The sequence below is a fragment of the Mastomys coucha genome, unplaced genomic scaffold (genome assembly GCF_008632895.1).
Source record: "Mastomys coucha isolate ucsf_1 unplaced genomic scaffold, UCSF_Mcou_1 pScaffold18, whole genome shotgun sequence".
NCBI lineage: Eukaryota > Metazoa > Chordata > Mammalia > Rodentia > Muridae > Mastomys > Mastomys coucha.
In genome coordinates, this window is record NW_022196900.1 from 23,108,415 (window position 1) to 23,124,829 (window position 16,415).

Below are 16,415 nucleotides of genomic sequence, written 5' to 3' on the forward strand. Positions count from 1 at the left end.
CTCTGGAAGATTTCATATCCCCTTTGGTTTTATGAGCATCTCCTTTAAATGCAATTAGACCTTTCCACAATAGCTTTACCCATAAAATTTTGAGGCATACCTGTAATGTATTTTATGTCATAATATATAAAAAATTGTTTCATTTTAATGGATACCTATGATAGAGTGTTATCACTTTTAATTTATAAAGATATTCCCATGATAGCCTTTATTTTTATAAATGTATAGTTACAGAATTAGTCTTTTCAGAACTCAAGGCAGAAGTCCATTGGAATCCTGAATAGGATCCAAAATTAATTATAATCTGTATGTATGTTAATTTTCCAAACTTTGAAAAATGAAATGCATCTGTCTACCAAATTTGATTTCTTTGCTTACCTTTAGGTTTACTTCCAGCAGGTGATGGAGCTTGATTATACAAGGAACAATTAGGACAATTTTTAGTAATTTCTTTGGCTTGTCACCAGATTATAAATTTTTTTCTTTAGGTTTCTATTATTTATATAATACCTTTTATGAAAATTTGAAGCTTTTAATACATTTCCTATTAATAATTGATCTATCTCTTTATTTCCTAGTATCAGTAGTCCTGGCAAACCCATATGAGGACAAATATGGGTTATATATAGTAGATGATCTGTTTCAAATTATCTTGTAGTTGTATAGATAACAAAGTTAATTCTGAATCATCTGGAATAAGTTCAGCAGTTTCTATATGTAAAACGATTCTATATGTAAAGTATTATTAACAGTCAGTAACTATATTATGAGATTCTGGAAAATCTAATAAAACTGTTGCAGTAATTTCTTACCCCAATAAGCCCATATAAAAACCACACAATTCAGTTATTATATTTATAAGCTATATGCCTAGATTGGGCAGATCTATTACTATGCTAATTTATTCCCCAACTATGAGACCCCATGTTTGTGGCTTCTCCAGGCCATGTGATTCTGCTGATCTTTCTTCCACCTTCTCCTCTCTCTCTCTCTCTCTCTCTCTCTCTTTCTCTCTCTCTCTCTCTCTTTCTCTCTCTCTCTCTCTTTTCCCCCCCTCCCCTGAGACCTCATATCCTACCTTTTCCTTCCCCTTGCCCAATCACCAGCTCTACCCTTTATTTGACCAGTCAGGATAGGGAGAAGTTTCAGTGAGATCACCCAAGTACATGATCTATCCCTCACCAGAGACAGCCCCTCTTGAGGAAGCAGAATTTACATCAAAATACAAATAGCACCAAGACAACCCACAACAAAAACCATGACAATAGCATATAATTATGATTTTGAACCAGAGCATAGGGGCTTTGAATTACTTTAGTTATATATTCTGACTTATGAGATCCCATTACTAATTTATTGGCATCTGTATAAAAGGTAGGAGCTTTAGAAATTAGTGTTTCTCTTACTATATGAGGAAGAATTTAATCAGTACTTTTTATAAACTGAAGTATCTGGCTTTAGAAATATTTGTTGTTAATTTCTCCTCCAAATTATTGCAGGCTCTTTGCCAGTCCTCACTAATTATCCATAATGAGCTAATGTCAGCATTCGTATAAGGCATTATAATCTCTATTGGGTCTGTTCCTGCTGACTGGCAAAGTCTTATTCCTGCTATCACAATCAAATCAGAAAACTTTTTTTTAAATTAGATGTTTCTTTATTTACATTGCAAACTTTATCCCCTCCGAAAACCCCCCTATTCTATCCTCCCTCTTCCTACTCATTAACCCACCCACTCCTGCTTCCCTGTCCTGGCATTCCCCTACACTGGGTCATCAAGCCTTCATGAGACCAAGGGCCTCTCCTCTCATTGATGTCCCACAAGGCCATTCTCTGCTATATATGTGGCTGGAGCCATGGGTTTCTCCATGTGTACTCTTTGGTTGGTGGTTTAGACCCTGGGTACTGTGGGAGTACTGGTTGGTACATATTGTTGTTCCTCCTATGAGGCTGCAAACCCCTTCAGCTCCTTGGATTCTTTCTCTAGCTCTTCCATTTGGCGACTTTGTACTCAGTCCAATGGATGGCTGTGAGCATCTACTTCTGTATTTGTCAGGCACTGGCAGAGCCTCTCAGGAGACAGCTATGTCAGGCTCCTGTCAGCCAGAACTTGTCATCCACAGTAGTGTCTGGGTTTGGTAACTAAATATGGGATGGATCCCTGAGTGGGACAGTCACTGGGTGGCCTTTCCTTCAGTTTCTGCTCCAAATTTTAACTCTATATTTCCTAGCGTGAGTATTTTGTTCCCCCTTTTAAGAAGGACCAAAGTACCCACACTGTGGTCTTCCTTCTTCTTGAGCTTCATGCGGTCTGTGAATTGTATCTTGGGTTATAAGAATTGAGCAAACAGGGACACCTCATAAAAATACCGGGAAACCAGGAATGTCAATTAAGCTTAAAGTCAGGGAGCTTCAAAAGAGTTTACTGAATAAACATCCCTCCTCAGGAGATACCCTAATTGCAGAGAGTAATACTTGGTTCCAGGAAACATCCTATCCACAGTGAGGGGTGGATCTCTCCTTCTTCTACGTGCAAAAGGTATCTCCTTCTCACCTGGGGCACAAAGGACAATGGACACAAAGAACAATGAGCTCCACCAATGAGAGATAACCAACTAATGCTGTAAACTAAAACCTATGTTCTGAAAGGGTATAAAGAGTGTGTGCTTTTGTTCCTCAGGGTCGCCTTTGCCACAATTGCAGGACAACCCCAGTATACTGGATCATTAAGCCTCTTGCTTATTGCATCAATCTCCATCTCTGTGTCTTCGTGAGTAGGACATCCATTTCTGGATCTAATAGGGTATTCCGAGCTTCTGGGATAATATCAACTTATCAGTGAGTGCATGCCATGTGTGTTCTTTTGTGATTGGGTTACCTCACTCAGTATGATATTTTCTAGGTCCATCCATTTGCCTAAGAACTTCATGAATTCATCCATTGTGTAAATGTACCATATTTTCTGTATCCATTTCTCTGTTGAATGATATCTTCCAGGTTGGAAGGAACCCACAAGCTGAATTACTTTATTGTTAGCTCTTAAATCAGTTAGGGTCCTCCATTTTCCAGATTTCTTCTTAATGACAAATATAAAAGAGTTCCAAGGAATGGTGAAATCTTCTATATGTTGGGTCTCCAGCTGTTCTTGGACCAGCTGTTCTAGGGCCTATAAGTTTTCTTTATTTGAGGGCCAATCCCTAGCAGGCTTGTTAGTTAACCACTTTAATGGTAGAGCAGTTGGCACTCTATCAGCAGTTCCTATTCCCCCCTCCATATAAATTTGCTGTGTTCTGTATGTCTATGAACAGCCTGGACAGTGTGTAACCATTTTTGATAACATTTTTCAATATCATCATCAGGAGCATCTGTTTTATGGATTGTTTCTGAAGTTGAAGAAATGTTAATTTGTGTTTTCTGCTGTTGTAATAGATCTCTTCCCCACAAATTCATGGCTATGTCTGTCACATATGGCCTTAATCTTTCTATCTCACCTTCTGGTTCTATACATTTAATCCACTTTAAACTTTGTTTTACCTGAGACAATGTCTTAATCCATAGGAGCTGGGTAGATACCTTTTCAAGTGTCCAATTGGATTGCAAGAATTTTCTGGAATTATTTACCTCTACCCCAGGATCCACTAGGCCTTTTGATCCCAATTCCATCTAACTGTAATTTCAACTTTAGTCTCTGATCATTCATAGCAGTTTGCCAAAATATTTGTGTGATGGTTTGTATGTGCTTGGCCCAGGGAATGGCACTATTAGAAGGTGTGGCCCTTTTGAAGTAGGTGTGTCACTGTGGGTGTGGCCTATAAGACCCTCATCCTAGCTGCCTGGAAGCCAGTCTTCTACTAGCTGACTTCAGATGAAGCCTCTTAGCTCTGCCTGCACCATGCCTACCTGGATGGTACCATATTCCTATCTTGAAGATAACTGGACTGAACCTCTGAACCTTTAAGCCATTTAAGTTTTGTCCTTTATAAGGCTTGCCTTGGCCATGGTGTCTGTTCACAGCCGTAAAACCCTAACTAAGACAACTTGTTTCGTGGTACCTTTAAAATCTCTTGTTTTCTCCATCAGGGTAGGTAAGCTTAGAGCAGTGCTATTTGTCCTACCAGACATTAATTGTTCTAACTGCCCTCTAGAACAGTCTTTCCTGGGCTGACAGGGACCTCTGGCTCATGGGGCCTGAGTGAGGTCCATTAGGCAGTTTCTTGACCCCCAAGGAATTTCCTTATATATTTCTATATAAAGGTTATCCATAAGCCCTATGGCTGTACTCTCTACATCTTTTACAAATCCCAGGAATATTTCTCCCTGGATAATTAGTGAAAAAAATTATTCTTAGGAACTGTTTATCTATGCTCCTTTAGAAGATTGCATGGTCTTCTACAACAAAAACACCAGATAGCTGGGCAGTGGTGGCGCACACCTTTAATCCCAACACTTGGGAGGTAGAGGCAGGCAGATTTCTGAGTTCGAGGCCAGCTTGGTCTACAGAGTGAGTTCCAGGACAGCCAGGGCTATACAGAGAAACCCTGTCTCAAAAAACAAAACAAAACCAAAACAAAACAAAAAACTCCACCAGATAAGTGGAACTCTCATACCTATAGCATCTGCCTGTCAAGTCATAGCACTAGTGAAAGCATAGGATCCAGTAAAAGCCATAGATTTAATCAGTTCATAAATAGGTGAAGATCTGGCCTTTAAAGGTTGAATAGTCTTGTTGAATTCACATTAGTACATTCAAAACCTAAAGACATAGCTCATATCATTCTTGCATCTGGATCTGTTATTGCTCTGTTTAGTAACTGGAGTTACTCTTTGTAAAAAATGAGAAAAAAAAAAAAACTATTTCAGACCTGGGATATCTTGGCAAATGATTCAGACCAATGTCGCTGTTGTTCAAATTTGTCCCAAGCACTTAAAGCTATTTAATGACATTGCTTTAAGATGGCATCATCAAACAGGATCTGTATTCTTTACTCAGAATATTCACCTTCACCTAGAAACTGAACCTTAACAATATTAATACAATGTGGACCCTTGAAGTTGGACTGAATGTATTTCTGCAATAGGATACAGCTACAAACCTATGGAGTCCAGAGAGTCAAATGTGATGGTTTAAGTAAACATGGCCCCTATAGATTCATATTTTTTGAATGCTTAGTAAGTATGAACCAGCACTGCTTGAGGATTAGGAGGTCTTAGAGTGTGTGTGGCTATGCTAGAGAAAATGTGTTAGGTGGAGCAGTTAGTGGGTTTTGTAGTTTCAAAGCCCCAAGCCAAACTGACCCAGGAACTCTCTCTCACTGATGCCTGGGGATCCGAATATAGAATGCTCAGCTACTTACGAATGCTCAGCACCACATCAGTCTGTGTACCACCATGGCTCAGCACCACATCAGTCTGTGTACCACCATGGCTCAGCACCACATCAGTCTGTGTACCACCATGCTTCCCAGCCTGATGACAATGAACTTAACTTCTGAAAGTGTAAGCAAACTGCCATTAAATGCTTTCGTTTACAAAAGTTGTCCTGGTCATGGTTCTCTTCACAACAGTAGAACACTGAGACAAGGAGGGAGGGGGAAAAAGGAAAGGAGGAAAAAGGGCAGAGAAGAGAAAGGATGGATGGAAGGAAGGAAGGAAGGAAGAAGGGAGGGAGGGAGGAAAGAAGGAAGGAAGGAAGAAGAAGGGAGGTAAGGAGGAAGGAAAGAAGGAAGGGAGAGTGGTAGTTCCAATAGATCAAGTTTGCTGGCACAAGACTTTAATCTCAGCACTCAGGAGTCAAGAGCATGCAGATCTATCTCATAAGAAGTCAGCCTGGTCTATGGACAAAGTTCAAAGACAACCAAAGAGCTACCTACTGAGACCCAGTCTCAAACTAACAAAATGTCCACTGATTTTCATTATCTGAGATCAGTCTGCAGAACAGGATGGAAGGAGGAAAGAAATGACTCCCAGAATTTCTACAGTGACTTCTATCTACAAAGTATGCTCTCCTTACACACACACACACACACACACACACACACACGCACACACACTAGAAAGTAAAGCAAATAGACCACGATCTGCTTCTAATTAATCCACACAGGCAAATAGTGTATGCACTCCTAGATAGTTTATGGAGAGATGAATTGACAACACACGATTGACATGTAGACAAATTAAATCTTTATTTAAATAGTGAAAACCATGATGAAGCATTATAAGACAGGATGCAACCAAGGTTGAAAATTGAACATGAATAAAAATCTTAACAGGTCATAGATTTAGAGTACTAAGTGGGTTGACTCCATCAGATAGTAAGTCTGCTGAACATTGAGTGGTGTCCCAAGTCCATCAACAACCAAAACTACACGAGTTCCTGGTCCAGCTCGTTTACCTGCGGTAAAGTCCAGATTCTGCTTGCTCAGTGGAACAAGAGAATGGCAATTCAAACTCCAGGAGGGAAGTACAGGCTTTCCAGTGCCTAGAAAGAACTGTGCAGCTAGAGCACAGGGCTGCTGGTGTGCACAAGGGCTGGAGCTTGATCCCAGGGAACACCAGTGTGCTGTGGTGCCCTGTGCCTTACAAGGGCAGTTCGACACTCAGTCGGCATAAGCGATCCTTGTCCAAAAGGGGAGGGAGGTGTCTATATGATACTCAAGCTCCGCTTGCTGACTGAATTCTAAGAGTGGGTGGATTTTCAAATGCTGCCCCTCTCCACAAGAGCAGGTGGAAGGATGTACATCCCTGAAAGCTTTCAAGAGTGCAAGTTCCCCAGTGATTCCCCTGATTTCTTGACAGTCAGGCCGTGTGTCATGTTGTTGACTGGAGAGACTCCAGGATCTGAGGTTGAGAACCTCGAGAGTGGGAGATGGTTTGATGCTCACTGGGGTCTCAAGACCTTCTGGTCTCTCTGGCCTACTGTGCTCAGCCCAGGATGCTTCTTGCATCCATATAAGGGTTGGGAGATGCAGAGTCGCCAAGTCTCTGTGCCACTTGGCTGTCCTGGGTACTTGGGAGAGGAGAGGAGGTGGGCACCGGTCTAGGGTCAGCAGTGAAGGAATAGCCTTGGGGCCAGGAATATCTGGGCAGGCTGGCCTGCGCAGTTAAGATGGAGTTGACTGTGTGAAGCGCCCAGTGCAATGCGGTTCCAGCGTGAGACAGTTGCCAAGTGAGCCAGGTGCGCTGTGAGACAGTGCTGTTCAAGGGCACATGCAGGAAGACATCTCTGGGGGCCTGCAGGTCATCCAGGGTCAACTGCAAAGCACCCACATTGGTGAAGACTCTGGACATCAGCAGCGAGAACGTTGGGAACGAGCAGGCTTCCCGAGAAGGCAGGCTGCGCTTCTTGGCAGAGTTTGTAGGGTGCACCTTGGAGGTCTCCAGAGCGACTGAGCTTCGGAGTCCTCACAGGAGATCTTGGCTGGGACCTTAGGTCTTTTACATGCAGTTTCCTGTGCCAGGAATCTGTGGGAGAGACAATGGGTGATTCTCATTTTGCACACCTCCCCTGCCCTAACTCGCTCTCCACAGGGTCTCTTTTCACAGCCTGTGGAAATGCAGGCCACTTCCAATACACCCTCCTGACAGATTTTTTGGACCGGAAGCCCCATCTGGACAGTCACCACCAGCTGTGTCCTCTCCAGGGTTTGCTTAGCTCCCAAGACTCTTGCATCCTGATCCCTGCCTCTTCAAAGCCCAGACCTACCTCTCCTGTGGGTGGAGCCAGGCTTGTCTTTTCCTCTCTCTCTGGAGGGAGCTGGTCTGGCTCTCCTCTTCTCTTCCAGCTTGCCCCTAATCCTATGGAGTATGCAAGAGGAAACACTCCGGCTTTGCCCAGATCGCTTCTGACTGGGGACCTTAGCCTCCCGACTTGGCCAGGTGTTCCCTGTGGGAGAAGAGGTGATTGGTGACAGGTCCCCAACCTTTCTCTGGAAAACCTGAAGCCAGGCTCCATAAGGCCAAGCTCCTAGCATGCCTTGAAATATCATGGAGTTCCCCGACTCTTTTCTAGTCCCTATTCCCTGTTCAGACATGGTTATACCTACTTTGGATGTTCCCAAGCTGTCTCAGCAAACACTCCAAAATACAGTCCCAAGGATACTCGGCTGACACAGCTGTTGGCAAAAAGCAGACACACACACACACACACACACACACACACACACACACACACACACACATTTTGTTTTCAGCTGTGCAGGGAGGGCACAGAGTGCAGCTGGCCCCCCTCCTCACCTTCCCAAGCTCATCAGTAGTTCAAAGATCTAAACCCTACCTTTGCCCATGGGAGAGGACTTGGAATTCCTGCCAGTGTTCCCCCCACTCTCTGAGGGCTGTTTCTCTTCTGCCTTCTGGTCTAGGGGCTGCTTTCTCTCCGAAGGAGACAGGATGGACATCTCTAAATTCACATGTCCAGGCTTTACAACTTGTGTTTCACTCATGTCTGTTGCCAGGGTCTTGTCTCTGCCTCTTTTGGGTGGACCTCACTGGCAAATGGCCCTGACAGTAGAGCTGGCTGGCTTTAAACAGAGCTGCGGGATCCCCTCCCCACTCCTGCCGAACTCTCCCAGAAGCTTTTGCCACGCCCTCAACAGGCCACACCCCCAAGAAAGGGAGGGGAGGGGACGGCTAAATTCAATCTAACTCAAGGAAGTATTGTATGCTCTTTCTTGATACTGACCACTCTTTCTTTACTAAATTGGGAGGGTTTGAAGCTGGAAGCCGTCTTTTAACTTTGTTCTCTAATGTGCGTTATAAACATTACACAGAAAACGCAATACTTTTATTCTACTATGATTGAGTGCTTTTCATTTGCCACAGTGTTTCTCTCTACCCCTTCCTTCTCTTTCTGTGTGTGGGTGTGGGTGTGGATGGGTGGGTTCTTGCACGCAGGGTTGTGCTTGCATGTCCTTGTGTGTGGCCCTACTACCTGCTGCTCACTGTATGTTTACATGCATGTAGTGCGTATGTACATCTCTCAGTCTCCAGGACTCCTGCTGAATTCCCCCCGGGGGGGGGGGCGCCGCGCCCCCCGGAACTTTAGCAATACCAACTGACAGGACTGCCATTTTCCAAATCAGCTTTGGACTTATAAACAGTGTAGAGACTGTGTTCAACTCTGGGAAGTCTAAACGTTTCACTGAATGCATTTCTGCATTAGGATATAGCTACAAGCCTATGGGTGCCAGGGAGTGGAAGGTGGGAGGTCACGTAAGAATAGCCCTTGTAGGTTCATAGATTTGAATGCTTAGTCCTCAGGGAATAGCATTGCTTGAGAAGGATTTAAGATGTGATGTGGTCTTAGAGTAGGTATGGCTACACTAGAGGAAATGTGGTAGGAGGTGCCAGTTGGTCGATTTTGTGGTTTCAAAACCCCAAGCCAGACAGACCTGGGGATTCTTTGTCACTGATGCATGGAAATGTGGATATAGAATGCTCAGCTACTCGTCTAGCACCATGTCAGTCTTCTATCCATGTGCCAGGGCCCTCGGACTGGCCTGTGTATGCCCCTGGTTGATGGCTCAGTCTTTGGGAGCTCCCTGGGGGGGTGGGTGGTCAGTGTTGGTTGAGCCTGCACATCTCCCTTTCAGCTTCTTCAGTCCAATGATTTTGTGTATGTATCTGCATCTGTCTCAGTCAGCTTCTGGTAGGGCCTCTCAGAGGACAGCCGTGCCAGGCTCCTGTCGTTAAGGACATCATAGCATCAGTAGTAGTGTCAGGCCTCGTTGCCCTCCCCTCATGAGATGGATCCCAAGTTGGGCCAGTCATTGGATCCATTGGATCATCTTTCCTTCAGGATCTTCTCCATTTTTGTCCCTGCAGTTCTTTTAGACAGGAATAATTCTGGGTTAGAAGTTTTGACTGTGGGATTGTAACACTGTCCCTGCATTTAAGGCCCTGTCTATCTACTGGAAGTGGACTCTTCCAGTTCCCTCTCCCCAGTTTTGGGCATTTTTGGCTAAGGTCACCCCCAATGAGTCCTGAGCATCTCTCACCTCCCAGGTCTCTGGTACTTTCTAGAGGGTCCCCCCTCCCCTGAAGTTGCTTATTTCATTCATTCTCTTGGCCCTCTGGGCTTCTCTCCTATCCTCCCCCCAGCTGTCCCTGAAATATCTGATAGTTTCCTTTGTCCCCTCCCCTCTCCCACCAGATTCCTCCCTCCCTCTGCCTGCTGTGATTCTTTCCTTCCCTCTTCTAAGTGAGATTGAAGCCTCCTCACTTGGCCTTTGTACTTGTTTCACTTCTTATAGTCTGTAGGTTGTATCTTAGGTATTCTCTATTTTTTGGCTAATATCCACTTATGAGTGGGTACATGTATAACATGCATGTCCTTTTGGGTTGGAGTTACCTCACTCAGGATATTTTCTAGTTCCATCTATTTGCCTGCAAAATTCATTATGTCACCATTTTTAATAGCTGAGTAGTATTCCATTGTGTAAATAGACATTTTCTGTATCTATTCTTCAGTTGAGGGACATCTGGGTTGTTTCTAGCCTCTGGCTATTACAAATAAGGCTGCTATATGAACATGATGGAGTGTGATTCCTTGTAGTATGGGGGGGGCATATATTTTGGATATATGCCCAAGAGCAGTATAGCTGGGTGCTCTGGTAGGTCTATTTACAATTTTCTGAGGAACTGCCAGGTTGATTTCCAGAGTGGTTGTACCGGCTTGCAATCCCACAATCAATGGAGGAGTGTTCCTCTTTCTCCACATCCTCACCAGCATGTGCTGTGACTTGAGTTTTTGATTTTAGCTATTCTGATTGGTGTGAGGTAGAATCTCAGGGTTGTTTTGATTTACATTTCTCTGATAACTAAGGACTTTGAACTTTTTTTAAGTGCTTCTTGGCCATTCACTATTCTTCTGTTGTTATTTCTCTGTCTAGCTCTGTATCCAATTTTTTAATTAGGTTAGTTGGTTTTGTGGAGGTTAGCTTTTCGAGTTCTTCATATATTTTGGATATTTGCCCTCTATCAGATGGGGGGGGTTAGAGAAGATTTTTTGCAATCTGTAGGTTACTGATTAGTCTTATTGACTATGTCCTTTGCCTTACAGAAGCCTTTCAATTTCATGAAGTCCCATTTATCAATTATTGACCTTAGAGCCTGAGCCATTGGTGTTCTGTTTCCATTTGCTTGGAAAACTTTTTTTCAGTCTTTTACACTGAGATAGTGACTGTCTTTGTCACTGAGATGTGTGTCTTGTATGCAGCAGAATGCTGTATCCTGTTTACGCATCCAGTCTGCTAGCCTGTGTCTTTATTGAGGAATTGAGTATACTGATGTTGAGAGAGATTAAGGGCAGATGACCATTAGTTCCTGCTGTTTTTGTCTCTGAGGTGGTATTATGTGTTTATGATTCTCTTCTTTTGGGTTTGTTGTGAAGTGCTTAGTTTCTTATGTTTGCTTGGGTGTAGTTACCCTCCTTATATTGGAGATTTCATTCCAACATCCTCTGTATGGTTGGATTAGTAGAAAGATATTGTTTAAATTCTGTTTTATCATGGAATTTCTTGGTTTCTCCATCTATGATAATTGAGAGTGTTGCTGGGTATAGTAGCCTGGGCTGGCATTTTTGTTCTCTTAGTGTCTGGATGATATTTGTCCATGATCTTCTGGCTTTTAGGTTCTCTGTTGTGAAGTCTGGTGTAATTCTGATAGGTCTGCCTTTATATGTTACTTGGTCTTTTTCCCTTACAGCTTTTGATAATCTTTCTTCTGTGCATTTAGTGTTTTGACAAGAGTGTTTTCTTTTCTGGTCCAATCTATTTGGAGTTCTGTAGACTTCTTGTATGTTCATGGGCATCTCTTTCTTTAGGTTAGGGAAGTTTTCTTCTATGATTTTGTTGAAGATATTTTCTGGTCCTTTGGGCTGGGGATTCTTTACCCTCAACTATTCTTATTCTTAGGTTTGGTATTTTTGTTGTGTAGTGATAGGAGCTTTTTACACTTTGTATTTTCTTTACTGATGTGTCAATATATTTTATGGTATCTTCTATGCCTGAGATTCTCTCTTCTATAATATTCTGTTGGTGATGCAAGCTTGCATCTGTAGCTCCTGATACCTTTCCTAAGCTATCCAACTCCAGGGTTTCCTCCATTTGTGTTTTCTTTATTATTTCTATTTACATTTTTAGTTCTTTGACCATTTTGTTCAATTCCTTTATCTGCTTGGTTGTATTTCCCTGTATTTCTTTAAGGGATTTGTTTATTCCTTAAGGGCTTCTACCTGTTTGCCTGTGTTTTCCTGTACTCCTTTAATTGAACTCTTTATATCCTCCTTAAAGACTTCTATCTTTATGAGATGGGATTTTTTTTTTTAGGTCATTATCTTGCTTTTCAGGTGTGTTAGGATATCCAGGGCTTGCAGTGCTGGGAGAACTGGATTCTGATGGTGCCAAATTGCACTGGATTCTGTCACTTATGATCTTGCGGTTGCCTCTGGCCATCTGGTTCTCTCTGGTGTTAATTGGCCTGGGTGTCTCTGACTGGAACCAACCTCCTTTGAGCTTTGTAACCTGAATTAGAGCTGGTCTTCTTGGAGGTAGACAGTGTTGTCTATGGTTAGAGTGGGCCTCCTGTATCCCTGGTTACTGTGGACTCCCTGGAAGGCATGAAGGTTGTAGCATTTGGGTTGGTGGGCTGCTGATCTGGCCCTGGGTGGGGACATGGGCTGGGAGGAGGTCTGTTCTCAAGCTAGCATCTGTGGCTCCTGGGGGCGGGGGAGGTATCATCAGGATGTGCCTTTATAAAAACGGGGATAATGATAGTTCGGTACCAGACCGGGTCCTCTAACAGCCAGGGAGGGGAAGGAAACCTCATGCTTGCTGAAAGAAGAATATGGGGCGGGGGGGAGGGGCTTCTTTGAGAGAGCACAGAAACAGGCTGCTTGTGTCATTTTAGTGTGCTGCAATTTCTTGCTGCTTCGGTGGATTTGGGCTGATTGGATACATGTGCTGAGGCAAAGGCATATAGAGGACACGTGATGTTTGGAGGGTATTAGTAGAACTTCACAGAGTGATGGAGACAGAACTTGGTTTGCTGGTACTGCTAGCTGTACAAAGCTTATGGGTTTTGAATCTTTGCTGATCTTCACTTCCCTGAGAGAGACACAGCCTAGAACTTCTCGTGTTCCTGTTGATTCCTCCTGCTGACTTGAGCAGAGGCTGAGGCCTGGCTGTCTCTGCTAGGTTGTGTCATGACTGTTGCTAACCGAACTCTACTGAACTGAACTGCTGGTGTATCTGTGAAGTTTTTGCAAGTGGATCAGCTGCTTCTGCCTGCTAACCTATGAACTGCACTGCCAATTTCCAGACAGAAGTTGCTCCAACCGGTTTAGAAGTTTCTAAACAGGTCTACTTCCCCCCTACCCTTTCTTTCCCACTACCTCTGATGGGCGATGAGCTACAAGGAAGGTTAAAGCATTTAAGAACTATCATTAAAAATAGGATTTGAAAAAAATTAAAGTTAAAACTGTGTGTGTAATAAACATTATACAAAGGACACAAATGCTTTTTTCTACCATGATTGAGTGCTTTTCATTTACCATAGTGTTTATCTCTCCCAGCTCCTTGTCTGTGTGTGGGAGTGGGTGCATATATGTGGGGGGTAAAGGGTGTGCATGCATTCATGTATGTATCTGTCAGACCCTAATACCACCTGCTGAGTGTGTGTTTATAGGTTTGTAGGTGTGGGTGGGTGGTGTGTATATAGATCTCCATCTCCAGGACTCCCTGCTGAGTTTTCCCAGGAGCTTTGGTGCCATGCCTACTGACAGGACTAGCATTTCCCAAAAAGGCTCTGGACTTTTAACAGTGTAGACTGTCATCCACTATAGGGACTCTTGAAGTTGCACTGATTGCATTTCTGCATTAGGATATAGCTAAAAGCCTATGGGAGCCAGGGAGTAGAAGGTTGTTTGAGTAAGAATGAGCCTTGTTCTGTTCATAGATTTGAATGCTTATTCATCAGGGATTCACACTACTTGAGAAGAGTTAGGTGGTGGTATGGCTATGCTAAAGGAAGTGTGGTGGGTGAAGTGAGTTGGTGGGACTTGTGGTTTCAAAACCCTCAGGCAGACAGACCCAGGAACTTTTTGATGCTGCCTGTGCACGTCTTCTCCAGCTCCATGTCACTCTGTACCACCACCCTTCCTGCTGGAAGGACAGTGGATTAAAAACTTCAGAGAATGTAAGCAAGCTGCACTTAAACTGTTTTCTGGGTGCCTTACCTCACCTACCTGTGGAGATCTCCAGTGTGACTCATGTAAAGTAGGGAAAGAAACATCCCCTGAAATATATTGTGTAGCAGCATCTAAGAAACCTACTGTACCTGGCTGGCCAGATGGCTCAGCGGGTAAGAGCACTGACTGCTCATCCGGAGGTCCTGAGTTTGGATTCTAGCAATCACATGGTAGCTCACAACCATCCATAATGAGATCTGAGGCCCTCTTCTGGTGCGTCTGAAGACAGCTACAGTGAATTATGCTGGAGTGGGCCAGGCAGAGCGAGTGGGGAGGGAGCAAGTGGGGCTGGCAGAGGTCCTGAGTTCAATTTCTAGCAGCCACACACATGATGGCTCACAGCCATCTGTACAGCTACAGTGTACTCATACACATAAAATAAATATTTTTTTTTTAAAAAAAGAAACCCACTGTACACTTGTCTTTGATGTGGAACAAAACATTGCATTCCTCGAGTCAGTGAGATGACTCACCAGTTAAAGCTACTTGTTGCCAACCCTGATGACATAAAGTTTATTTGGAACCCACATTGTAGAAGGTGAGAATGAGCCACTCCTTCAAGAATTGCCCTCTGACGTCCACCTGTGGCACAGCTTGAAATACACACATGTACAAATTGACATGCATGCAGGCACATGCAATCACACACACACATATGGAAATAAAAAATCTTGCAAAAATTGTTGCATCTCTTGCATTTTATTAGGGCACATGGTTAAATTCTTATCCATATAACAATACAAAAGCAAGAATCTTATATTTGAACTTGACAACTGTTATAACTTGAATCTGGTAAGTCCTTCAAAGACTCATGTGTTGAGTTGTTGATTAGTTCTCAGGAAAGTAGTGCAGAGGCAGGGTGTTTTAAGTCATAACAGCTTCTCTTAATTTGTTGCCAAGGGCTAAAATGCGACTCAGTTGAATGTTGTCTAACATGCACAAAATCCTATGTTAGATCCCAGAATTTCAAAACACTTGTCATGTTGGTGTTAGCTTGTAACTCATACATTCAGGAGGCAGAGGCAGAAGAACTATAAATCCCAGGTTATCTTCTACTACATGTGGAATTTCAGGCCAATCTGGCTTGCATGAACATTGCCTTAAAAATTCAAAGTTCCTAGGTTAATGAGATTATTCGGTGAGGGGTGTATTTGGAAGACGTCTAGGGGAATGGCTTTGACAAGTATATTTTGGCCAGGATACCTTAACCCTTCTTCTTTCTGGCCACCAACGAGAGCAGTGTCCTCTAGCACACTTGAAGGCATCATGATATTCTATTTTGCTAACTGATCTTGGACTGAAATTGTAGAAAAAGGCAACTCTGTTCTGCCTTCAGATGATTTGCCTTGGGCATTTTGTACCAGGGAGATGATAACATGGATAGTGACCCTTGCATGTGCAGCCCTCTTTTTATCCTTATATGTCAGTGCCAAAGCTGGAGCCTCCTGCTGAGCAAACAGTGATATCAGATTTTCCTTGAAGAGGATTCATTTTATACTATGTAAACTGGGCTTATACCCAGGAAAGAATCAGAACTAGGAATCCTATGTTATTCCAGCTGGTGTAACATAGGTGTGGTACAGCTTGTATCAGTGCTCTAAAAATTAAAAGCCAAAATTCTTTCTTGGTTATATCTGGAGCTCCATTCTCCCCACCAGGATATGACAGAGGAGTGATAGAGGAGTGATAGAGACACATTGAGATCCCATACATTTCCGCTCCTCTTTCCTCTTCTCTCCTCCCTTCCCCTGCCCTCATCTCCTCTGCCCCCCTCTCTTCTTCTCTTTTCCCCTGCCTTCTCATTCTCTCTCTCTCTCTCTCTCTCTCTCTCTCTCTCTCTCTCTCTGCTCCTGAGACATGCTCCAGAGAGTCAGAGAGTTTGTTGACCCATTTTCCTTCATAACAGGACCTACTGATCTTGTTCTCTCATTTCTTCCTCTGAAGGCAGAGATTGAGGTGGGAAATAGTAAGAGAACCATGGGAGTAAAATCAGACTTCAAAGGACAGAAAGAAAATGAAGCTAAATTTCAAATATTTTCCCTTAGTAAGAACAAAATTATGGTGATTAATGGTGTATCAGAATTCTATGATGAATATCCAAATAAAGGGTTTTACTATTCAAGACAAAAAACTTAGTCATAGAGATAACTAATTATGTTCCCGTTTGAAAACT

General features: G+C 43.2%; 1 pseudogene; it reads right to left on the minus strand.

Moving 5' to 3' along the window:
- Positions 1–6,163: 6,163 nt before the first annotated feature.
- LOC116095253 lies at positions 6,164–8,438 on the minus strand (annotated as a pseudogene).
- Positions 8,439–16,415: the final 7,977 nt, after the last annotated feature.